Raw genomic sequence first — 26,756 nt, forward strand, 5'->3', positions numbered from 1 at the left:
AAAAACAAAGTTAGGCTACACTATGTTTAATCCTATCTGTCTTTAGCTGACCCAGGGAAATATATTATAACCTCAGATGAGCAGTCACAGTTTATAGCAGAAACTACATATTTATATGGAAATTTTATTTTTGTATTCACGATGTGAAGGAAAAGGTATGAAACAAAAATGTCCTTTTTCCTCTTTCATTCTGTAAGGATAATAACTCAAGACATTAGTGGGCTTTCCTGAAGCATACAGCCCTGGATCCAAGAACGGAAGCTGGGGTTGAAACTATTATGCAGTGTATATTTATATGAAGAATACACACTGTTCAACAAACAAATGGGATTAATAATATCTTGAAGTTTAGTTTTGTACTGGTTTTGTATGGGATACAGTTAATTTTCTTCATAGTAGCCTGTGTGGTGCTATGTTTTGGATTTGTGACCAAAACAGTGTTGACAACACTCTTTCTGAGCAGTGCTGCCTCAAAGCCTTTTCTGCTCCACACCCCACCCCACCAGCGAGTTGGCTGGGGGTGCACAAGAAGTTGGGAGGGGACAGAGCTGGGACAGCTGACCCCAGCTGACCAAAGGGGTATTCCACACCACAGGACACTGTGCTCAGCAATATAAGCTGGGCGAAGAAGCAGTTAGGGCAGACATATAGAGTGATGGCATTCATCTTCCCAAGTCACTGTCATGTGTGATGGAGCCCTGCTTTCCTGGAGATGGCTGAACACCTGCCTGCCCATGGGAGGTAGTGAATGAATTCCTGATTTTGCTTTGCGTGCTTATTTTTGTGTGCGTGGCTTTTGCTTTACCTATTAAACTTTATCTCAGCCCATGAGTTTTTGTACTTTAACCCTTCTGATTCACTTCCCCACCCCACTGCGGGGGAGTGAGCTGCCTGCTGGGGTTAAAGCACAACCAGTTTTTAACCAGGTAAAACATTTTTTTTTCCTTTTTTTTTTTCTTACAATAGCCACTTTCATTTCACAAGTTGTTTTCTTCTTTATACTTTATTACCAAATCACTTTTCTTTGGTGGTGGGAAGGAAGATAGCCTCAGTTTTAAAGGAAGTTCTTTCAACAGAAATTCTTTTAGACACAGTTTCAGCTACTAAGGGAAAACAGTTTCCTTAGTACTTTCTAAGAAACTACTGACTTTTGACTGCAGTTTTTGAGGTACACTGCTTTGCAACTCAGGCATTTAAAAATAACACTTTTAAGCAAGACTAAGTGTGCAGGCAAATAAATACGTTCAGTATGCATGTTATAAGAGAGCAGAAAATCAAGCACAGCATAAGTAGCTCAAAGTGTTCCTGCTGCATCTCAGCTTACCCTCTTGGAACATGACTCCATCTCCTGCCCAGTCCCTGTGCCCTGATTTCCTCTCCAGGATTATCAGGACACTGAGAAGAGGGATATGGCAGATATCCTTGTGTTGCCAAAATATGAAATTTGCATCCTGCTGGGAACGTGCTCCCTGACTTGGACATTTGCAGGGCTAATATATCCAGTGCTACAGATATATTCATAGTGTATGGCTCCTGCTCCAGAGTGAAGAGACATTTTATAGTGCTGGAATAAAAGGGCTTATCTCTTTACTCCAGAACAAAGAAAATAGTGACTGATTGCAGCAGTTGTTACCCACGAATATACACTCAATCCAATATATCTGAATACTCTCTCTATTAAAATGACAAAAAAAGTATGGGAAGTTAGGCAGGAGAAGGACTATAATGTGATAGTTACAATAATACATAAATCTTAATCTTTTTCTAGTGCTTTAACATTTAGCACTTTTTCTAGAACTGTAAAAATCTCAATTTTCAGTAGCTACAAAGCTCACATTGCTAAATATGTGACACGGCAACATGTGTTTGTTCACTTTCTCTCTATTAAGAGGTGAAATTTATGAGCCTGCCTAAAGAAAACTATAGCCATCAGATACCAAATACAGCCTGTGCCTCTTCTGTAGCCAGCCAAAAGATCACATATTCTTGCTGAATTGGATAAATGGCCATATAAATTTGCTTCAATATTTTCAGGCAGAAGATAACATGCCTAAATATTTTTCTTGCCTGTTACCAAATAAAAGAGTGCAAGCTGAAATTCACACTTCTCTGCTAGTAAACAGGTATCCAGCTGAAGCCTTCTGTCCAGTAAAATGAAACAGAATTATAATAACTGGTATAGGATGCTCAGTTTCATCCACAATATAATATATACAGTACCATTATGTCTACAACAGCTGCCCCAGGCCAAATCTAAACCTGAATATAAAATATGATGCAATTTAGGAAATCCACATACTGTCAAGAATGTATTGCTCTCCTCCAGTATAGTGTACTTCTGTAAAAGTAGCCACTAGACACAGATTGATATCGGAGTGTCTGCACTATCAGTACTTACAAATGGGAAACCCTGAACCTACAACCTATGGCTCGCATATTAGCTTTACCAAAACTAAGGATATGAACTTTCAAAATTTTATCACCTGAGCCAATTTACAGTGAGTCAGCAAAGTGAAAGTCCACCAAAGAGAACAGCAAGTGAAATAATGGCTCTACCGTTTTTATCAGAGGAATGTGCTTCCCGTCTCTCCCCAAACCACAATACTTTTTTTATCAGGTGCACAATAATGACAGTATCTGACAGAAAACTTCTCAGAGATATATGGACCTCTACAGATGATTACATGTCAAATGTTTTTATCCCACACTACATAAGATAACAGATGGATAGGTAGACAGGTAAATGGATAGATATAAATCATTAGTGTATGTGCGCATATGTGTCCATGCATAACTAGAAAGCTTCTTGGCAGTCCCGTTAAATGCCAAAAAGATTTCTAAACAGATGTTAAATACAAATTTAAAAAATCAAAAGTCCGTGACATGTAGCATGTCTGTCCTTTAGTAACCTTTGGTTCTGAGGATGAAAAATTGAGATTTGCCGTCCACTTGTACAATGACTAATGAGCTAATAAATTTACAGACAGATGAAAGCAGAGTTCTTGATTTCTCTTTAAAAAGGTGCCTACAACCCAAATGAATTATTTTAATCAAAACCAGAAGAGCCATAAATACTGTGAAAGGACTATGTTTTCAAGAGCTCTACCCAACCCTTATGAACATAAATGAGACTGTTTACTGTGGTGCCATTACTTGTGAGTTACATACTTGCTCTTTTACTAAAGGCAAATGTTTTTTAAACAAATGAATTCCCAAAAGTTGTGTGTATTATAAATGCTTTCACACATGGAAATTGTGGGGATTATAGAATATAGTCCATGTTAGAGTAAAAAAGAAATATTATCCTTGGTGACTTTCAGGCCACCAAGGTAATTTCATTCTTCTTTCTCCCTTTTGCCTTCCTGTTCTTTGCCTATGAATCCTATTTTTCTTGTAGGCTCTTTGAAGCAGGAATTATTCATATATGTACTTTAGTCTTCCAGTATCAGCTGGGGACTCCAGGAACAATTGTATTACAGATATAATAAATGTATGTACAGATATTCACAGCTGAAGGTGTCATACCTGTTGTTCCAGTTGCCTATGAAGATGCTACTCGGTTTGGAGTATGTGCTCTACCAAGCAAACTGATCTGCCTTTTGTCAAAAAACTTCTACTCATTTCTAACAGTTTCTAAAGTTCGCTATAGACTTACTTCATTTATAGTCCTTATCACTCCGTTCCTCCCCTTCTCCCTTCACTAGTCTCCTTTCTGTCCCTCTGCAACATATTGCTACTGTGGGAGGTATTCACACTGTCTAACTTTAGTCAACTAATTTAGGGCTCTGAATCACCCTCTACAAGTGCCTACCTCATAGAATATGACTATATATGGAATAGACATTTTTAAACTTAGGTGTTCTAATATGTACTTTCTTCAAATACCCAAAGTAGCTTGGCCTAGGTGGTGTTAATATTCCGCTGTATAAAACACTGCCTGTCAACTGTAAGCGAATTTATGAAGTTTGTGATGTTGCAGATATTTTTTCACTAGCTTAGCACCTCACTTTCTTTTTCTCTCACCTAGATTTAACACAATAAGCACACTATCTGTAGGAACGCATAAAAGAAAAAAGGAAAATAAAAAGAATAAATGCATATGGTATTTACCCATGGAATCTTCTAAAACATTGGTAGAATTTAAAAAGCACATGGCTGCTCAATAAATTGCAGCATTCAGCCACGGAGGCTGCAGCTGTGAGTAAGACAGTACATCGGTCTCATGCCTAACCATGCCTGGACCTTTCTTCTGAGGCTGTCAACAAAGGTGCCAATTAGAGCAATGATTAGAGCAACACATTTTGTGTTGTGCTAAACACAACTGTTACCAAGGGGACAAAGATTATACGTTTTGCTTAACACTGGATTCTTGATTGGCTCAACACAGATCTTCCATTGACAACTACTTTGGTAAGTCAAGATGAGAAGCCGGTTAAGTGCACCACTCACATACTTTTCTTTTGATCTCTTAGGACACAGGAAATCTTATACTGTAAATGTCTGACTGATTTCCTGGTACATTTTTGATTTTGTTCAGTTTATAATCTCTCACACACAAATTAAGTGATCTAAGAATTTACTAAGTTCCTTTTGTATCAGGATTTACTGTTAAAACTATTTGTTTCCATATATGACAACTAATTATGTCAGCCACAAATTATGCATCCTCATTGAACATCTCGAAAGCTGCAAGCCAGATATTCGATATCAGCTTCTGAAATCCTCCCTTTCAGCCACATGATCAACACAGGTATCAACTATCAATTTATTTAGTTAAAGAATGTTAAGTATGATAAGGTGATGAGAGACAGAAAAGAAGATAATTTTCTTCTGCCTCAGTTGCAAAATAAATGCATGTAATTTAAAGAAAACTTATAGACGCAAGATGAAAACAATGTATAGTTGAATATGGACAGTCCACAGGATAAAAAAGCAGTGTTCTGTGTACTAATGGTAGGGAAAAGACTATTGGGTTATATTATAACATTAACCTTCATCTTGGAGTTCCATTAATAGGAGACACATTGGAGATCTCAAAGACAGTATAATATAAAGACAACAAGCCTATTTTAAGTGTACAGGAAAATGTTTAGCTGAGATAGGCATATAAAGAATGTTTTTAAAAGAAATAGGGCATTTCTATCCATGGTTCTTTAAATTTACAAAAAAATGTACATTTAGCAATTATTATTAATTCCTATTTATCAAAAGTTTAATTAAAATGAGTGGAAATAGTTTTACTCAACAGAACATTGTTTCTCCTTCCTAATCAGATCTGCTTTCCACCAGAGTAATTACTAGGAATTGACGACCTAGGGAGAACCACAAGGATATAGAGATACAAGATTTGTCCAAGTAGGTTTTAAGTACAAAAAAGTATTTTAAATTGAGTCTGTATAAAGGCATACAGACTGACAGTCAAGATAGGACCACTTACTTGGACTTACCAATTCCTGGGAGGTGGGAAGAACTTATATAACATACCCTATTTTAAACCTCACATTTCTCAGTTAATGTTATGGACAAACTTCAAACATTTGGTTAAAATTTACAAGGCAGTTCAGAGGAGTTTGCATGCAAACTACTGCCTTATTGAAAACGGTTTACAGTTAGGCACAGGATTAAAATGTTTCTTTACCAGTCACCTCCTTTGTAAATTGAGTACCATGGCACATTTTTTATCTTTTAGTGAGAAGAAATATATTGTACAATAGCAAGCTATGATGTAACATTGACACTATTATCAACACTTCTGGCAGTACTCTAAATCTTTAAATTGCTTTACTAAAATAAGTCTGGGACAAGAAATTCCAGTACCTTGAATATACACAGACTTTTGAATTTATAAAAAGAAGTCAATTGAATAGATGTATTTTTACATTTCAAGGAAAAAGACAGTACAAACTTCATTACTTTGCTATTTTGGGTTGTTCTTTTCCTCCCCCCCACTTCCTGTAGCCCTAACTTACTATTGCGTGACTGGCACTGTGTTGCACCTGCTCAATGGGATATGAAACGGAACCTAGAAGTTGAAGGCCAATCTGACCTCACTGTTCAAAATCAGTGAGACCTGAAATTAAATAAAAACTAGGTGAATAGTGAAAAACAAATTAGAGAGTGATGCTATGACAGTTACTATTGCTATTAAATGACAAGGCAGTTAACTTGTATTAAGTTACACACTAAAGACTCGCCTTTAAAATAAAGATATTATTCATAGGGCAGCATCCTTTTTACAAAACTACAAAAATATATACAACTTTTAAATCTTCAGGCTACAACATCTTGAATTTTAATGACACTTTTGGTTGATATGCTTTTACAATGACTGCTCAGTAAAAGCTTGGGAATATATCATAAGAATTTGCCATACTATATTGGGATGGACAACATTCACACCTGCTGATGTTCATGTATTGCTAACAGTACTTAAAAGAATACTTAACATGGATGAACAGGATATGCAGATCTTATGAACAGGCAAGACCTAAGGATCTTGTGAACTCTGTGTTTATTAGTATGAAGACAGAAGTTTCTTTTGTTAAGATTCAGCTAGGACAATATTTTCTTCTCTAACAGATAAATGGCATGATATTTTGTACATTACCTGTCAAATACTTGATTTGATAGATTCTGTGTTTCTAGAAGTGGAATCAGTATGGAAAAAAATATTTGAAGTTAATGTAATAATTAATGTGTCTGTCCACCTAGCTTTAATGTTTTCAGCTGTTTCCTTCTGGGAACCATATGTAATTCTGCTCTGAGAGTTTTGACTGGCTGGTTTGAGGATCAGAGTTTGTCATACATAGACAAGTATAATTAAAAGTGTCAAGAAAAAAAATCAATGTCTTTGAAAAATAGAGTGCCATCACAAAAAAAAAAAAAAAAAAGAAATCACAAGTGATTTGAAAGTGTTCATAAAACCAGCTTTTCAACTATATCTTTGTCATATTTGGATGAAATCTGAGTTGCACTGAAGTAGAAAAGAAAATACTTATTGATTTTTACTGATACAATTTTTACCTTCATGTGAATTTGTAAGAACAGGACAAGGGGCAATGGGCACAAGTTGGAACACAGGAAGTTCCACCTGAACATGAGAAAAAACATCTTTCCTGTTAGTGTGGCAGAGCAGTAGAACAGGCTTAGAACAGGCTGCCCAGGGAGGTTGTGGAGTCTCCTTCCCTGGAGACATTCAAAACCTGCCTGGACGCGTTCCTGTGCCCCCTGCTCTGGGTGTCCCTGCTCAAGCAGGGGTTGGACAAGATGATCTCCAAGGTCCATTCCAGCCCCTGCCATTCTGTGATTCTGTGACCTGAAGCTTATGGGTTTCTTTTCACAGATTTAAGGGTATGAAACAGGACCTTCCAAACAAATAGGTATGTTAGCCAATATTCACAGTTTATTCCCACTGTGTTCCTTCATTTATTATCTTGTACGTTAAAATTATAACCACTGATACCACTCCCCAAGAAGAAGTCACTACTAGGGCCTAACAGGATGGAGGGAGGGAAGGTATTAAAATATTTCACTTGAAAAATTCAGCAACTTTCATGGGTTCCGATATCCTACTAAAGCCTGGGGCACACAGGTGGATGCACAGCCTTTTAAGGAAAGGAGAGAACCAAGAAGTCTGTCTGAAAAGTACTGATAAATCTTTCCTACAATAACATTAATTTTGATATAGGTTCTAGAGAAAAAGAAAAGAAAAAAAATCATGAAAAAAATGTGCCAATTCTGCACTGGAATATTATCAGGATACAGATTTATTTCAGACAGCATTTTAATGCTTATTTATTGATACATTTTATCATGGTGGGTTTACATGAAAAATAGTGGGCTACCGGCTTCGTTTAATGAGTGACAGCCTCTTAGAGATGTTGAAAAGTATTCTCTGATATTCCCCCAAATGGCAATGCACCATTAGAAAGGCATATATTTATCTCTTAATACTATCTGAATACACACACATTTCGAGAGATATATTAACCCACAGCAAATGCAAAGCATGGATATTTTCAGTATGAAGCCAGCAGCAGGCACAGTATTCTCACTGTTTTCCATATGCATTGTTTCTGCAAAACTCGGCCTTCAATCACTTAACTTCAAGTAATTTTCTTAGGTTTGGCTGGCAAACTGTAAAGACTTACACAAGGTTTTATTAGGTTGCTGCTTATTTTGCAAAGATATTGTGAAAAGCATTCAGCTTTGAATTATTCACTGCAGTGAGCTCATATTTTTTATATACTTTTTTTTTCCCTCTAAATTAACTAAATGGCACACAGTACAGTTTCTGTTCTTATTTTTGATGCAAAAGCGTCATTAATATAACATTATGTTCATTAATAGGTGTGACTGTACAATTTATGTTCTATCCCTGCCACTTCCTTATACTGCATGAGAACTGTGGTATTTTAGAACCTTCCAAAATTAAGTGAAGAGCACCAAGTTTTCTTCCTATTCTTCCTTCAGATAAGAACTATTTCTATTTTTGATTGTGCTATATTATACTAATAATTTTTGTGTTACTGTGCACGAAAAAAAGGTCACAGGGGCAAGTTTTACTGTTACTCTCTTACAATTCAGCATCCTATATTTGACTATATCAAAATAGCTTGCTCTAGGAAAAAGAACATATATAGTATATATAGTCATATACACGCAGAGATATAGATGTGTGCATACGTATGTATGTACAATTGGTCCACATACAGCCATAGATTATATTCCATGTTCTGCCCTCAAATGTTATTAGGCTCCAGTACTAGTTGTAGAGAGGCTACTAGCATTTTAAAAGGCTCATTCAGAAAAGAGAGACTTGATACCTGTTGTCAACCTCCATTCCAACCAAAATAGTTTGTTTTAGGGATGGGCGGACTATGGAATGGAAGATACCGTATTTCCTTCAGACAAAACTTCTGCAATATCATGAGAAGTTCTGGTTGTCCTTATAGTTCTTTTACCAAACAGGTAGGATCTGAGTTGCAGGTGGCTGATGGCATTTCCACCAATATGTTCAGGATCTCTTTTAGTGTCCGTTCCGAATTCAAGGCAGTGGCATGCATCTGTGCAAGGTGTCCCAAGCAGTCTGAGGAGCCTTCCTCTGTGCAAGCAATCTTCTTTGTGAGGAAAGATGGTGGAGTCTGTTGCATATTGTAGGCAGTCAAGGTTGATGAAGCAGACATAGACTCTCTCAGGGAGAGGATGGGGAACACTTGAGAGAAAGAGAGAGAGATACCAGGAAATAAGCAGGCCTAGGGGATGTCAGGACATATAAAGCCTCAAAATAGGTTAGCCTTTCCTCTTTTCCACAAGAACTATGGGGATTCCAAATCTTAAAATATCTTGGTTCACATCAGATTTTGAAAGAAAATCTGAAAAATTTTCTGCTGCCTAGACCTTAGCACTAATTTCTTTTTTCCCCCCCCTTTTTTCACACAGTCTTAGGTGTAAGAAATAGACTTGTATACACGTGCCTGTTTAGACTGATTATATTCCTGTTTTCTAGGATTATCAACAAGACAGTGTGAAGAACTGCTACGTTAAAAGCTTGCTGCCATCTTAATTTTGAATGCCTCTGCCAAACATACTGAATGAATTAACTACTTTTCCATCCTCTGTCCTTAATTTCCATATTTGTGGCCACAAAGAGCATAGTTGTCTCTCAGACATTTAGCTTTAATTGTGAAGGTATCTGGCCCTTAACCTTGTTAGAGACACTTAATAAATGTGGCAAGGACAATGTTCCTGTCAAGAGACTTACTCAGTCTCCATCTCAGAGACTAAGTCATTTTGGGATAGGATCCAAAATGAAGGAAAACTTTTCTCAAAGATTAAAACAAAATGCATATATATTGTCAATTTTCATTATAGCAAGAAGTTAACAGCAGGGTGCTTCAAGGCACCATACAAGGACCAGGTGTTCAAAATACATTAATTAACGTGAAAAAAAAAATGAGTGAACAGCAATGTGGCAAAATTTGTAGGTAACACAAAAAAAAGTCTGAAGAAGACAGGAAACTTACAAGTAACTGACCAAGCTAGATGGATGGGCTGTCTTAAAAGAGGTGAAAAACATTTCTTTATATGCTAAATAATGCATATTGGTGTAAAAAAATAAAGAAATAAAAAAAAACCCAAACAAACAAAGAAAACAACCCAAACTGGAACAAATCATTCACTTTACCAGAAATCTCAATTAAGAGCGCCAACTTAGGAAAAACACCTGGGCCTCACTGCAGACAGCTCGATGAAGAGCTCTGCTCGATGTGCAGCTGCAGTCAAAAAATCAAGTAAAAAGTTAAGACGCATAACAAATGAGCTGAGGAATAAGAAAGAAAATATAATGTCATTATATGAATCAATAATCTTCCCTCCCCTGGAATAGTGTGAAGTACTGGTCACCCCATCACAAAAAAGATATTACTGAATTAGAAGGTATTCAGAGAAGAGTGATTGTGATAATTAGGCATATAGAGAAGCCTTCATATGAAAAGACTGAAAAAAATTGGAATTGTTAACCTTAGGAAAAAAGATGAATAAGGAGGGATATGATGAAAGTATAAAAATGGTAAGTGGCAAAGAGAAAATAGATCAGGAGCTTCTGTAGTCCTGCATCTCATAATTCAAGAACAAAAGGCCACTAAGTAAAAGTGAAAAGCAGCAGCTCCAGATCTGATAAAAGGACATATTTTTTAATGCAGCACATAATTAGATTATGGAAGTCAATGCCACAGGATGTCACTTATGTCAAGACCTTACCAAGATTCAAAGAAGGACTCGGCACTTACAACTCTTGATATTCTTGGGAATCTTACGCAGACTAACTGCTAAAAAGTTTTGAAAGAGAGGTTATGTGCCATGCTTCGTGATTTAAAAGACAATATTTTAAAAATAATTTGCAGAAAAGTTGCCTGGAAGTGAATTTCCCCATCTCTGGCTATTTGATTATTTTGTTCTTTGCTTTGCTTTTTTGTTTGCGTTTACTCTTGAGACACCTGGGCAGTCTTGGAGGGATACTGTGTAATAGTGAATCACTGTTCTGATCCATTTATTATTATCCCAGTACCTCCCTAGTATCTTAGTATCTCCTATGAAACTCTAGTATTAGGACTTTGGTCCTTCCTTTTGCAGAATCATTGTCCTATGGTCTATTGTATTCCACTCCATTCCAGTTAGCTGACTGGATTTGTTACCCATTGTCAATTAGTATAACCATTGCCATAAGCTATACAGCACTGCACATGTGTTTGGAGCAACTGTGAAACTTCTAGATGCAGAACCAAATACATTTTTGCTGCGGCAGCTATATAATTGAGTCCATGAGTCCCAGTCGTCTTCAAGCCCTACCTTAACCTCCAGCTATGCTATTGACATCTTGCTTCACATCCTGCAGATGGAAGACACATGCAATGTCTCCAAAAAAGAGACACTTTGCTTCTTATGCTTCCTATTCTCCACAGTTTCCTTACCACATTTTTTCTCCTTTCTGCCTGTCTTGCTGCTCAGAGAGATAAGGTATTCTTCTTCCCCCTTTTGTTCTTAAGCTATTTCTTTTCTAATTCATGAGCTTTTCTTTCCCTAGTTCTTTCTTATATGAAGACTTTCAGTGCAAGTAAATAATGATAGGCACAAGCATAAAAGAGCTTTTCCTCAAATCAGGTCTGTTAACTGAAAACTGAATCAAAAAGAGAGTGTGAAAGATACTCGGTAGAAGAAGGACTGTTGTTTTTGAACAGTATTCTCAAATAATTCTCCCTTCCACTGTTATTAATTTCATTACATTCTCAAAGCCAGGCAAGGCAGGGGAAAAAAACCTTTACGTATTGTAAGTATCTGTTAGAGGTTTTGGAGGAAAATGGTAGTAGTCTATTTATTATTATTGGTATTATACTAAAAGCCAATTTTAATTATATAGCATTAAAACCACCTACAATTTTCAAAGATTCAGATTCAACTGACTTGTCAGAGGTCTCATGCAACAGAAGCTATTAAACCAGATAGCAGGGAGATAAACCATACTGGTATCTTTATAGAGGTTCAATTAACTGCTACTGCTGCTTTCATCTGACACCTACCCAGCACAAAACGTGGTAAGTTCTGTGGGGGTTTGAGAGTAGCTAGAAAGTAAGCGAAGATATTGGGGGTGGGGGCACATAGAGCAGCTGTGTTTTTAGGGCTGGCTGGTGAACGAAACACTGGAGGGATGTAACTGCCTTGAAGAGAAGCTGAATTCAGACAGTTCTCATGAAGCGGACACTGCAGAAATTCCGTGAAGATATACCTGGCCCAGGGATAATACTTGAGAAAAGACAGGCAGCCCCAACTGAACTATGATGTGACTAGCTACAACAAAGAAATATGTGGTGTGCTTTGTCTCCTCTCCATCCCCAACAACCTCTACCACTGGAGGTTTTCAAGATGCAATTGGACAGGGTGCTAGATAATCTCATCAAGGCTCCCTTTCCCACAGAAGGTTGGACCAGATGATCTTTCGAGGTGCCTCCCAACCTGGGCTGTTTTAAGATTCTGTGAATTGCCTCTGCTTTGGTACTGTTCATTTTTCTCAACTTTCAGATGCATGCCCCACTAGTCAGACATGGTCCTATGATTATTTTCTCCTTTTTTTTTTTTTTCCCCAGGAAAAAATATTAAAGTATTACAAAAAGTTTATGTTCTGCTTTTCCCATCTTGAGCTGGTATATCCTGCACAATGCTACAAATCACCATGTGGATTAAATATTTGTGTCAGTGCTCTCTTTTGAGATGTCCAGTTTACACTCACCATATGGTTTAGATATGTCTGAGGGTTTACAGTTAGCCCACAAGACTAGTTTTAGGCTGAATCCAGTCCACAGGACATGCACTGAACACATTCTGGCATAAATACGCTATTGTTGTACAATGTTCAATAGCAAAAGAGGAGGAGCTAATTAGCAACAACAAGGAATTTAATTTTAAAAGCCTAGAAGAAATGGATCCTGTATTACTTGCAATAATAAAAAGTATGAATACTGCTGGTGTCACAGGAATATAAGAGGTGTTTCCAGCCTATGAGTATTCACAAACATGAGCTCAAGATAATTGGTATTGTTCTTCACATTTTAAATTTTTATTAAGACTTAATTCTTATTGATAACAATTCCACAATCATGAAAAAATGAAGTATCTTTAATTTGAAAGCTACCTACTGGGAAAAGTGTGTGTTGTATTTTTTCTTATTAAGTACTGAACAAATGCAAAAAAAAATACCTTAACGCTGAATAAATACCATATTTCCAGTCATATTTTGGCCATTTTATTTTTACTAACAACCACTTAGTTTTAAGTTAGCTAGTTAAGTTAGTTTTTAGTTAGTAGAAGAGTATCTTATCAGGAAGAGCATATTTAGCTAAATGAACACTATTTTGCAGGAAAAAGTTTTCACTTATATGCCCATGCTACCTTTTCAATTCTGCCAGCCTACCTTTTCAGGTCAAGTCCTCTGTTTTAAATTCTGTTATCAGTTAAAAAGCATGACCTGAAGTCAAATATTATTTTCATATGAAAAATCTACACAATTACTGAAAACTATTCCAACTAATTTACTTTCCCTTTCTTAGCAAAGAAGCATAAATGTCAGCCAACTATTAAAATAAAAGAGAAAATATTTCATTATGGTTATGCAAAATTAGGTTTCCCACAACATTACGTCATTCATGTTCCACAAATGCATGCTATCTTCTTGTTTTGCATATTAAATCTAGACAACATATTGTGCTTTTTTTCCTATACATCATATTGTGTATGTGTTATTTTGTTATACATTGTACCTGGTATGGACAAATAAATGCACTTCTCTTACCGTTAAAACAATCTTCTCATGTTAGAAGTTCAGATCTGATTAGATTAGGTAGCAATGTGCATGGAATGAAATATGGATGGGATAGATTTTATCATCTCACCTGAAGAAAGGGCACATTGTTTTGTCTGGTGTCACTGTATACTTGGAAATGAGTTTTGGAAGAAGTACCAATGAGAAGTATATCACATCCGCTTCCATTATGGCAAATGTCTTTTCAAAACAGAACAGATAATTCATGCCTATTTTAAACGATTAAAAAAGTGAACGTGCAGAATGTTACAAGACCCCACTCAGCACTTCTAAAAAGTGAACCTTCCAAAGCTGGAAACGTCACTCACCCAATTAGAAGTTAGGCTTCAATACCAAAGGTGAAACTTAGGGATGCTCTTGAGTGTACTCAAACAAATGCCTACTGAGTTTTATGCTCTCCAGTCTATTACAACTTTATCTATATAATATACACAATTGTATTCAATTCTATGCAGAACTCTTTCCTTTGCTCGTAGCTTTCTCCGCACATTATTTGGGATATGGCATACACTATGCTTTATCCGCAACCCAAAATGGTATTATTTTCCCCTCAGTACACGAGATACAGCTATGCTTAATGGTTCTGAATTGGTTTTCCTAAGGCTGAAAAGCTCCTTTTTCTCAGAAATTTCAATCAGGAATGGTGTGATTGGAAGACACCAAAGGTAAAGGACAGCTTTTTTATTTTGTAGTTTTCATGACGGCATAAGCCACATTTCCATTAAAATGGTTAAGCAATTGGAAAAGCTAATATAAGTCTAAACATAACTAATACTTCAGTAAACTTATAGTGTAACTTATTTAACATAAATACATGCTTTATGCCTATATACCTTTTTATTTTACATCCTAAAATAAACTATAGGGTCCCAGCAATAACAAAGATAATAACAAGTTCTCCAGTTCTACTGTCCCTGCATAAACTTAACTCTGAGTATTACTGCATAGAATATGATTTGTTACTATTTCCTTTGTTCACATCTATGGCCTGATATGGAATGAACATTAAAATTTTCCAGTATCAAAATGTAGGTAATATCAGATTTATAATGGCTTCCACAAAACTACTGATATCTCAGAATCAGCCTCTGCTAAGGATTCCAAAGTGTCTAAGGGCCCAGGTGTGCAACCCATATCCATATAATTAATCCTAAGATATTCACTGCTTACATGCATAAGGTGTTTGTAGGATGAGGCCTGAAATCATGATTTTGCTCTTAGCCAGTAGTTATTTAACTGGGAAGGTCAGTTATCTAAGTTTATAAGGGGCATTACAGAGTAGTCATCTTATGCTATGCAGTGGACAATTACTACATAGGACTTTTGTTTCTTTGTTTTCTCTGATACTATCATTGCTAGTAAGAGGAATTATAAAAAAGCAAAGCAGTCTCTGGGGCGATACGGTTTTGTTGAACCACTGCTGAGACAGACATTCTGGATAATTTTTTTACTTAGTTTATGAAATTCATTGTGGTTTTAGTTCATGGTAACCAGAGCTATCTCTTGAACTATCTTCTTAATTTCCCTTCTCCTAATCTCCAGAACTGTCAGTGTTCAGACGTAAGAACAGGTTTTTTAGCTCACTTGTTTCTTCCAATAGATCTCAAAGTAGGAAGCAGCCAGTTACCTCACCAGAAGAGGATGCAAGTGGACGCCGTTATCATAAGAGGCTTCTGTGACTTCCCAGAGTAACTCCTGATGTTGATGAAGGAGTAGAGATGGGGAAAGTCCTAAACATGTTAGAGTCTGAGTTTTTCAACATCTGGATGATGAGGTAAGGTCCATTTGGGCTATGGATATTCTGCCCTCTATCCAAGCTCATAAAGAGCTGAGACTCACAATCGCAAAGTCATAAATTCTCCAAGAGAACGAGTCTGCTATGGTTGTATTATTTGTATGAAATTATTTAATTCTCACTAGTTATTAAGTTCTGCGGTGCCCAAGTGGCAAGATTTAGTGTTAACTAGGCTGCAATTGCAACGTGGTATGTCAAAAGCCAAAGGATAAGCTCTCCTCTGGAAAGGAGACAATGATGCTGAAGAACTGAGAGCAGGTATTTGGCCGAATCAAAGATATGTATAGAACAAATGGGTTGAAGAAATCATCTTATTCAGCGCTGGATAATTTTTGAAAAAGATAACAAAAAGCTGTTATTGTTCTTGTCAACCTTAACGCTATCATTCATCCTTAATTTCTCTGGCCAAATTAGAAGTAGTATCTGTTCCTAAACTGTCCATGGCAGCCAAATTCCAACACAGTTAACTCCAGATAATTAATAACCTATAAAGCAACCATTATTCATGGTTTTGGATGTTTTGGCACACTTCTTCTAAAGCAGTTATGATTGTGATTCTACCTTACCAGAAGTCAGTAGCAGGTGTATAGTGTCTGAAAGAAAGCTAGTATTTAGTTGATTTGTTACTGATTAGTTGCTGTGTGATACTTGTCTACCTAATGTCTTGGGCAATTTACAGATTGAGTCTTCACGAAAGTGAGATATTTGAAACAGTAGGTTGGACACAACAGTCTGCAAAATACTACATTTCAGCATCCTCCTATAGCTCTTCCAAGCTACTTCTCACAGGTCCTAATGGCCAGTAGTTTGGGCTCTGCAATAGCAATTAGCCCATTTAGACTATAATTAGCAACCGCCTGAAAAAGACATGGCTTTACTAAAGACCCAGTGAGGCACCTATAACTACTCCTTGTTCAGTAGGACTAAATACAACATAATAGCACTTCTACATGAAAATTTTAACGTGGTTCACTCTGGTTTTTTGCACATATTCACCAACTTTTAATTTGGAAAATTCTGTCTTTTCGTTATACTGGGAATTTAATTTAGCCCGTTGGTAAGGAGAAATTAACCAGAGCAATTTCCCAAGGATCTGAAGTAGACAGAACAAGTCTCTGAGTGAAAGGATAGAAAGGCTAATGAAATACATACATCAGAGAAGGCAGTGTGCCAGAAGGCAAACCCTGTTAGAAATCCACTCTGTAGTTTGAAAAAGATTTATATTTTTCTCTACTAACCTGTAAGCAAGTTATTACTGATACAGAAACCCACTGATACTTACAGCCTTAAAAAAATAATAATACAAGAACACTTAATTATAAGGAGGGATTTTATGGAACAGAATTAGGATTTGAACATTGTTTGGGAAGGTCATTATTTGCCATTTTTAAGAGCGGTTTAACTATACCCAAATATCTACGACATTATGTTAAACATCCCCCAAGTGACACTGTATGCACTGAATCTGTCATTCTCAAGGTACTCTGCTGCCCTCAAAGGAAGTAATAGATAGCATTTTAATAAATGAGCGAGCTACAAAATCACATTTCACTTTGAAGAGACTTTCCTACTACTTTACTCTGAACATAGAAGTGACAGGTACCTTCACCCAGGGGCCATTTTCTATGTGCTCGTAGACCAAAGGGCTCTATTTGAAATCACAGCAAGAGTTCTCCCTCTGCCCCTTCTCATTTAACAGGAAGTTTGTACTGTGTAACCTTCCACAGGGTAGAGCAGAGGATTCATGAGAGTAAATCCTCTCAGCCTGAGCATGTAAAACTCTTTATTATTACCATGACACAAACCTCATTTTCCAAGCACACTCTGTCTCTTGCAGAATATACAAGGTTTAAATGCAGATGCAGTCAAAATCTCATTAATGACTCAGATCAACAGCTGCCATTGATCGTTAAAACATAAATGCAGTGACTTCTAAATCTTAAAATGACACAGCAGCTGTGCATTTTGGGAAATGAGAGAAACTGTTACTATAATGTAACAATCCATGAATATTTTCTTTCTGCTACCTAGGTATTGCTGAGAATTTTCTAGTTAAAATGAAAACAACAACATAGTTTGAAAATATCAAATAAAGGCTATCTGATGAAAACAAAAGAGGAATGTTCCAGGTTTTTCTTGATGTCAATCATACACCACTTTCTTGATGTCTATGTAGTTTGCTTTCACTCTGCAGAGACTTGCTTGAAAAGAAAGTTGGAAAACTTCTCCCTTCATTTTTAAAGCATAAGATTTTCTAAGTCCCTACCTTCTCTAAAGTAGCATACCTTACTGGACTACACATTTTGAAATACAATGACATTTTTATATAAATAAACCTAAAACATCACTTGCTAGTAATGGATTAGAATGCAAACTGGGCATGAGTTGCAGGTAATTGCCACTAGTGGGACACACTGCCTTCATCCCTTATCATTGCAAATAATGTTATCTGGCAATTAAAGACATAGGTAATCACCAGCTGATTTTTTTATGTTACTTTTTTTTTTTTATTATTTTACTCTGAGTTCCCTAACATTCATAAAGAAGTAGCTTATCTCTATTTCTCAATTTATGTTTAAATCCTATGTGTTTAATGGGAATTGAGAAAGATCCCAACAAACCAAATTAGAAAAAAAAAAAGAGTCCTGTTAAGAAACTAAGAAACAGCAAGAAGAAAAACAACCACAGATAACAAAATATCATGGTTAAAAATATTTTAGATCTAAATTTAACTCATAAAACCCCAATTTGGAACAGGTGTTTATGAAATCTTTTCAATTTGCTGCAGCATGCAATATGCGATCTGATTGAAACAAAATAGTAACGAATCAAATCACCGTCAAGTACCTAAAATGACTGTGTGTTGCAAATGAGTTTTTCCGGGAATTCAATGAGAATTACCAGGTGACTCCATCCCGAAACGCCTGCGACAAAGAAAGTGCAACTGGAGTTCACAGCAGTAATACTAGCTGTCTAGGGGGGAAGAATTTAGAGGAAGGCTAACAGCTGCAATCATTCCCAGATTTGAAAAATGGGAAAAAACAAGCATATCCCTGTCAGAGGTATAAGCTATCCACCCCAGAAAGCTCACCAATTCACCTGCCGGGCATGCTGAAACCTTATTCCTCAGGTAAACTCCCTCAAGCACCACACATCCCAGTCTCTGCAAGAACTGATGCAGCTCTTATCGTTCAGGAGGGTTAATGAGCAAACTCCTACTATAATACTGGTTTACATCTATTTTTTACACTTTGGTGATGTAAATACTACCATTTTGATCTGTTAGCATTTTAGTATTATTCTGTCTTAGAGAAAGCCAGTAGCAAATCAGGCCTCAAGAGTTGTTCCTGATAAACTCCCTCTGATGTAAATGGCTCCATCTGGTTTAAAGTAAAAAGCAGCACATGCAGGGTAACACCATGGAAAAAGAAATAATAAAAAAAACCCAACATCTTTGCAAAGAGTAAGTAAACGCAAGCTCATGAACAGTACTTATCTAGTCACTACAAGTTAGAAGTCCCTCCCTTTTCCATTCACCTCAGCCTGAATCACAGTCATTATTTCAATATACTTCCAAGAACAAGTACTGTGGGTATGCTCCAGGGCTCTGTACTGGGCGACTAAGGAAGACACTGACAACAAGCTGCAGACTTATGATGCATGAATGAAGCAAATGTTTGTCACATGGCAGAAAAAGCCGCTCGCCTCGTACTGCTAGACTTGTTCTGCTGTTATTCATTATTTATCCTTTCCTTCACAACCAAGAAAAACAGAAAGATCCTTGAATACCCTCTCTACTTGTTCTTGACTTGTAGGTCTTTACCTACCTATCAAGAAGCCGCAGTCTCAGGAAGCTGTCTCTCTTTGTACACGGAAGAATATTTGCATGACTAGCATAGTAATTCTGGTTCAGGCATTTGGCTTTTACAGTTTAAATGTCTTCATCACAAACAAACAGCTTAATGACTTTGGGTAGCAAACACAGACAGAGGTGTGCCAACTGATCAAGAAACAGCTGAGTAGGTATGACCTGTGATCATATTTATTGGCATTTCATTTAAAACCTCTTCTGAATCATCATTTGCATCATCATCTAAGTCTGATCTCTTTTGTTCAATAAGTCAATGCTTCTTGTCTGCTTGTTCTAAAAACAACAGGAAATAAAAACTCTATTCCTCCACTCAAAAGCTTAAGATTCAATAAAGATGCGTAGGAAGAGATTTCTCACCTTCATTAACAACACAGCTGAAAGGAGCAAAGCTCCCTAGAATTAGAGGAAGATGGGGAACAGCCCGTCCACCAAGAACATACGTGTAAGTAAAACAATAAAAGCTGACAGCACACACTGGCACCACAGGACCAAGTCCCTTTTGGATAAAGTGCCTTAAAGATTTCTATCAATGAACAGAGATTTGACAGGAACTGCGGCAAACCTCTCTGCGTATGGCAAGTGCTGCATATCCATGGCATTTCTAACAAAATGATGCATAAAAAAATCATGTAAGAAAAGATCATGCTTTTAAGGCATGACACGAGTACAACAATCCATCTAGTTTTTAATATACTGCAATAATTAATGCTGTCATGCATATTTTATCTTGATTGTTTTGCCATTTCTGGAGAACTTGCTTGCTGTTTCTGTTAGGAAAAACAAAGGAGTCATCAAAAATTTCCTTCACACAATCCTGTTTTCTTACAGTAAATGTCAGGACACCTGACTTGGTCTCAAAACTGGAAGCAAAATACAGCTTTCATGCTCAGAAATAAACATTATCAGCAATAAAAAAATCCCTAGAACACAGAAAAAGTGTTTTTTTTTCTTTTTTTTTTTTGCTTCTTCACAGCCAAATGTCCATGACTACTGCTCCTGCTTTTAGCCACTCACCTTCACAGCTGCAGCCAATAAATCCAATAAATCCATTGGCCTCTGACCTTCTATTTCAGAAACACCTTTTATTTCTTCAGGTGGGTAGGTACAAGTTCTGCCATGCAGCCAAACACTTTGTGGCACAGCTTCTACTGTTTCCAGCAGTGACTACATAAAAGAGTGTTTAATTGTTCCTTCTGTGTAGCCTGAAGGAAGTCTGGTGAGCCAGCCTACCCACCAATCTAACTAGGTCTGAGGACAAAGTTAGAGATTGAGGTTAAAGAACTTAATTTAACCCAGTTTAACAGACTGGTCAGACCCACTGTCAAAGGTGGGTCTCCTCCCCTCCCCCCCGCCCCTTTTGTTTTTTCTTTTTGACTGCCTTCTGGATTTCATCCACCACTGAAAACCAAGATTTTTTGAGTTATTTGTCCTGCTTTGCCTTTTTTTTTTTTTTGCTTTTTTGTTTGTCTTTTTCCCCCCCAACAAATGCAGAAGATTCAGTAAATCCAAGTAGTTATATATGGCCTTTAAAATATACTGGTTTGCATGAAAGTACAAATTTCTAAGACTAATTTTCCAAAATATTTTGGGTATTTTTGAGACTATTAACCTAAACAATGAAGGTCTCACATTAGATGGAGAGCAAAAGTACATGTCTTTAAAATTTAGCCCAGAGTACTCAGTGATACAGATTCCAAATTGATAATATACTTCTGACCACAGCCTGTCACTCCTTTCTGTATTAGGTAGGAGACCTTCTTTCTGTCCGTCATCAAAAACTGAGCATGATTTTCATCCTGACACCAAACTTCCCTCAACTGTAAAGGAATTATCTACTGAGGAAGGCTACAGCAGCTCAAAATATTTCACATGGTGCAAATACCTATCACCAAGAATAAATAGAATTGCATTTCCTTTAGATGTGTAATAACTGCTGATATTTCAGTCTTAGAACTTGCCTGGACCATTAACAATAATTGAACGAGATGCTCAGGTTCACTCTGTTTTAATATTAGTTTAAGTGTCCAGAGGAAAATGGCAATGTTAAATATTTAAATATCAAACACTTTGATTAAACATTGGAGTGTTAAACTAATATTAAGGAGGGCTGAAAACGAGTTTATAGAACTGTCCATAGGTCTTTTGAGTTGCAACTGCCAAAAATGCTTTTTGAAATTTGCCACATAGGCATTTTTTCAAAAAGTAGCCTGACCCCAAGCTCACAAATGTCAACTGTAAGTAATAAGCAACAGTTCAAAGTTTGTATTTAGTGCTGGACTGCGCAAAAAGATGCATGTTTACCATAAGAAACAGCATCTGCAGGATTCTCACTAAAACCAGGTATGAGTGTAGCAGCTCAGAGAGTCAGGACAAAAGGTACCCAGCATTGACTCAACCTACTTACTCTCTCAAACAAATAATTTACTCTCTTTCTATACTCCTAAAAATAAATGGAATTGCCTAATAGAAGATATTACGCAGACAGAACTCTCAGTCAGGCCTGCAACTTTCTAAATACCTGAAGGAATTCCGCTAAAATCTACTAGGGTCAGTCCAAATAAGCTTCTACACCTTGGAACCATTATACCTCCTCTCAAGATTAATCTTTCCCCTTTCTCCAGAAACATTATTCTACATCAATCATTCATAAGAGCTCAGTCCTGTTTCTCCTGAAAACTCCCACCACAGCCATTTGAACTCAAACTTCCAAACAAACCTACAGGGAGTTTTCCAAACTCAAAAAAGACCCTGACCAACCAAAATAAAAACCACACCTCAAACAAACAAAAAAAAAACCACAAAAAAAACCAAAAAAAAAACAACAACAAAAAAAAGCCAAAACCCCAGAGCAAAATCCCAAACCAAAAAAGGAGAGTTTGGATTTTGAATTAATTGCTCACTGCAAAACATAGCCGAAGAGGTCTGAAACAAACAAACAAAAATAATAAAAGAAAAAAAGGAAACAAAACAAAAACCAAGAAAAGCACTCCCTAGAAACCAGCTATTCTCAATCCTGAAAAGCTATAGGGATAGCAGACAGGGATAAACATCAATTGCCTGGGTGCAAATGTAAAAGCCTTCACATTTAGCCATTTTACATCATAGCTGCAAATTATCAAAGTGCAATTTCCACTGCATTAAGGAGACAGCACATTATGCTTCTAGCTTTCAGTCACATTTAATAAAGAGAAATCCTTCTACTGAATGAACAGTACCCCTTGGCTACTTTTAAAATAATCCATTGAGAATACTACAATATTCCATATATTTATAAAAAGTATTGTGCTTCTTTAAGGAAATACCCCAAAGAAATATTACCCTCTTTTTTCATGTATATGGAATAAAACACAAATACTATAAATTTAGTGGTTGTTTTTTTTGTTGGGGTGGTTTGGGTTTTTTGGCTTTAATTATTGACAACAGTAAAAAGATTGTTTAAGACTAGCTGTGTCAGAGTTTTGGATACCAAGTGTGACAGGCTCTGCAGGTGTACAGTGTTTTGCCTATTGATACAAATTGAATCTGAACATAGCAATTTATTCAGCAAATCAAACCAATCACTCCACTGCAGTTTTCTCTTTCAGCTCTCATTTCCCAACCAACTACTCTTAACCACTTTGTTACTTCTGCTTTACAGCAAGGTTTCAACTGCTTTTATGGGTTGTTTTACGGTGAGGGTATGGGGGTTAAAAAATTTTAAACACTGTTATACCCTTCCACTGCTGCCATTAGGTGCTGCATCATTCTCATCTGTTCCATACTAGTTGCCTGTCTCCAAACACACTACCATTAAACATATTTCTCTCCCCCTTACCCTAATAAAAAACCTAACCATGGCTATGCCATGCAAAGCATTTCAACAGCTTGCAAGTGAAATTTGTTCTAATGAACTGTGAATATTTGTCCAAAGTACAAGATTACCTCAAATCCTTCTTTTTTCATCAAGAACCACACTGAAAAAGAGGTTTTTGAACGCAATCGTGTTGTATGTTGTTTTGTTAAAAGGTGTTTCAGCTAACCGGTCCTTCAAAATAACCAACACGAAAAGATCCAAGAATGAAAATTAACACCAGATTGCCCAATAGATACGTGAGGCAAGAGCAGTAACCAACTCGGGAAAAGCAGACTGGCAGACAGCTAAAGGGGGAAAAAAATAGAGCAATCTTACAGTGTTGAGCCAATATATAACCCTGGATTAATAGCTAGCCTTGGCAAGGCTCAAATGTGAAGATGCTCACATCGGGCATCCCAGACTTGCTGCTACCAGAGGTTGTTGCTATGGCAACTGGTGACAGTCAGCCAACAGTAAAATGAATTTAGAAAAGATAGTTAGGAAGTACTGAAAGGAAGAAAGAAAAAGAAAAGAAGGAAAGAAGTTTGATGTCTGTAAGAAGATGCACAGTTCCATCGCCTGCCGCTTGCTCTACAGCAGCAGAAGAATCCGTCACTGCAATGGAGCCGGATTTCCATTTTATCTCCATGATATTTGAAGGATAGTCCTGCCTGTATGAGTTTCTAATTGAAAGAAATTATTGTCTCGTTCATGCGACAGCTTGTCAGTGACTCAGCAATCCAGCAAATTCAGCCGCTTCTGAAAACTACATGGAACTGTTAGCACATTGTTCTCATCTAAGCTGTTTACAGGAAGCCTGGAGTGGCCCATTTCTGTCTTTTGCCTTTAAATCAGCCTGGGGATGGTTCCACCCTGACATGTAAAAGGGCTCAATGGAAGAAGCATTTGTCACTGAAACAAAAGGATTTGGAACTTTACAAATCTGGTGGAAAACTCAGTTCATTTTTTTTTCCCCTGAACAAAGAACAAAGCAGAGACTGGATGTTTTAAAAGCAAAATTTGGTTCAAAGGAGGCTTGCTGGAACTGCAGTCAGTGGACCATAAACCACAGTGCCTATGCCCAGCTGTGCAGCACTGCATGGAAGAAAAGGTTTCGGATGGCAGTGTCCCTCAGCGATAGCTGTGGATGTGTATGCCAGAGAGGTAGTTATTGTTTACTTGCTGTGCTATCAACATCGTATGCTAGAAAGCACACTTTTTAGGAATCAGTGTGTGGGCACTACATTATCTTATCTCTTGCAAAACATCGCCCCAGCCCCCTGGAAAACTCCTGCTGGAGTACTGGCAGAAAGAGATAAAAATGAAGTACTACATCTGGTAAAGCTGAAGTGCTGAACTAGACTTCCCTACAAGCACCTTTTTCCTGAGATTGACTGTATGCCACGATCAAGAGAATGAACAAGAAAACCTCGTATTCAGCCCTAGAAATCTTCAATGGTTGATTTGTGTGCATGCGTTTTTCAAGCCTAGAAATGGCATGACAACAGGTAGCGGCAAAAAACCTATGAGATAGAGCAAGCATGGAAGAAGCTGTTATTTTGAGAGAATAAGTATCTAGAGAGGCATTTAAAAAAAATGTGCTTTCACAGAAATAGCAGGCACAACACCAGTTGGAGAAATTGGCCATGTTTGTCTCCCCTTCCAGCCCTGGGAGCGAGAGGGACCAAGTCACTTCACTCGTCCTTCTGAGGCCGTGACTTGGGAAGGTCACTTAGCTGTGCTCTGCTTTGTTTCCTCCATAAGTAAAATGGAAAAATACAGACCCACTCAGCCTTTTAGAAGTGCTTTCATGTTTAAAGAAATGAAAAGTGCTAAGCGAGTGGTAAATATTGTTTGAGTAGATTAATACTTGGGTGATCAATATACATTATGAGACTGCTCTTACTCATCATATTTCCCACAGCTAAGGGAATGCAAGAAATAATAGTATGATGATGATTATACCTGGTAGAAATGCCTCTAGTGAAGGCTGCCAAGTTTCCTAGGATGTAGAGAAAGCTGTATTCTCATTTACTTACACTTTAGTGCAACTTTTACTGTATGAAACGACAATTATGCCTGTCACCTGAATCAGATTGGTTCAGGTTTTTTATTAATTGATGTTTTGTGTTGACTTGATGTTACCAAATATTTCAGTGAAATAGTTTTTTATTGGTTTTGAAAATGAAACAAATTAGAACCAAGTTATTTAGCTAATACTCATAATGGGAATTCTTCTAGTACTTTGAAGAGCTTGATGGAGGCTTTCAGCTACAACCTGGTACTAAGCAAAGAAAGAGTACTGACATCACAGACCTCTCTTTTGCTAGATCCATGAAAACAAGTCCAAATAGATTTAATCAAATTACAAGTTTCAAAGGATTATATGCATTCAAAAAATAGGGCATATCTTTTTTGGTAAAGAAGCAGACTTCAGCTACAAGTATACGAAACACTCCTACAAGCGTAAGCAAGAAAAATAATGTTCTAAATATTTGGAGAGGATCCTCGGCAGTGCCAAAATATTTTCAAGTTTTAGATTTAAAACACTTGATAGCAACCCTGCCAACAAATACTAATCAGAGATCAGAAATATCATTATCTAGCTGATTTTTATAGAAAGTAGGCATACGGCAGAAGTTCTTGTAGTTTCTTTATATTCAGAAAGGACAGATTATTTTTTTAACAGATAAGAGCAACCTGTTATTTTTCAGTAGGTGATTCATAATACTCACCTAGATGACTACTATCCCTATAAAAAGCTAGATCTTGCAAAGTACAATAAGAGACAAAAAGTAAACAGAAATCTCTCATGCAAAACCCCTTGTCCATTTATTTCTAATGCCTTTGAACCCATAGGAACAAGCTCAGTGGTCTGCAAGAATGATACCAGAAGCAGGCCCTCATGGAAGCCTACCGGTTCCTCCAAAGCCTTTCAAACCCGATGGTCTACCTGCCACTCTCCTTTCCCAGAGGGCCTGTATTACAGAAGGCAAGGGCGGACAAAGATGAAGCTATGGAGTTGTTCACACTGGAAGAGGCAGTTCCTCCTTTTGCAGATGGTGGCTCCACAATCCTTTACCATTTGCATCCTCTTTCCAGAGCTTCAAGAGAGTTGTAAAAGTGTAACTCTCACACATGCAGAATCACTCACTTATAAAAAAATCAGGAAAGGAAAAAAAAACCCCATAGCTCAGAATATAGTTGTTCTGAGAGGATGGGTGGTTTTTTGATCATCAACAGATCTTTGCTTGTCTGTAGTTTCCCAACCTTCTCTCACTGTAGAGCCAGACCTTCCCTGACATAAATCATTGCTTAAGTTATTAAAAAACTTGGGGTAAGCCAACATAACAAAGTACTTCTATTTAGGCAAAGCTAGCCTGAC

The 26,756-nt window shown here is 37.1% G+C and overlaps 1 protein-coding gene and 1 long non-coding RNA gene across 3 annotated transcripts in view; one reads left to right on the forward strand and one right to left on the reverse strand.

Annotated features, from left to right (window-relative positions):
- PCDH9 (protocadherin 9) overlaps nt 1-26,756 on the reverse strand; it is a 697,783-nt gene that overhangs the window by 509,212 nt on the left and 161,815 nt on the right. The gene's annotated exons all lie outside the window — the stretch shown is intronic.
- LOC142052086 (uncharacterized) lies at nt 335-20,628 on the forward strand. The gene is made up of 3 exons (XR_012658705.1): nt 335-926; nt 15,474-15,647; nt 20,513-20,628. It is a non-coding gene; the product is annotated as an uncharacterized LOC142052086 (long non-coding RNA).

The sequence above is a fragment of the Phalacrocorax aristotelis genome, chromosome 1 (genome assembly GCF_949628215.1).
Source record: "Phalacrocorax aristotelis chromosome 1, bGulAri2.1, whole genome shotgun sequence".
NCBI lineage: Eukaryota > Metazoa > Chordata > Aves > Suliformes > Phalacrocoracidae > Phalacrocorax > Phalacrocorax aristotelis.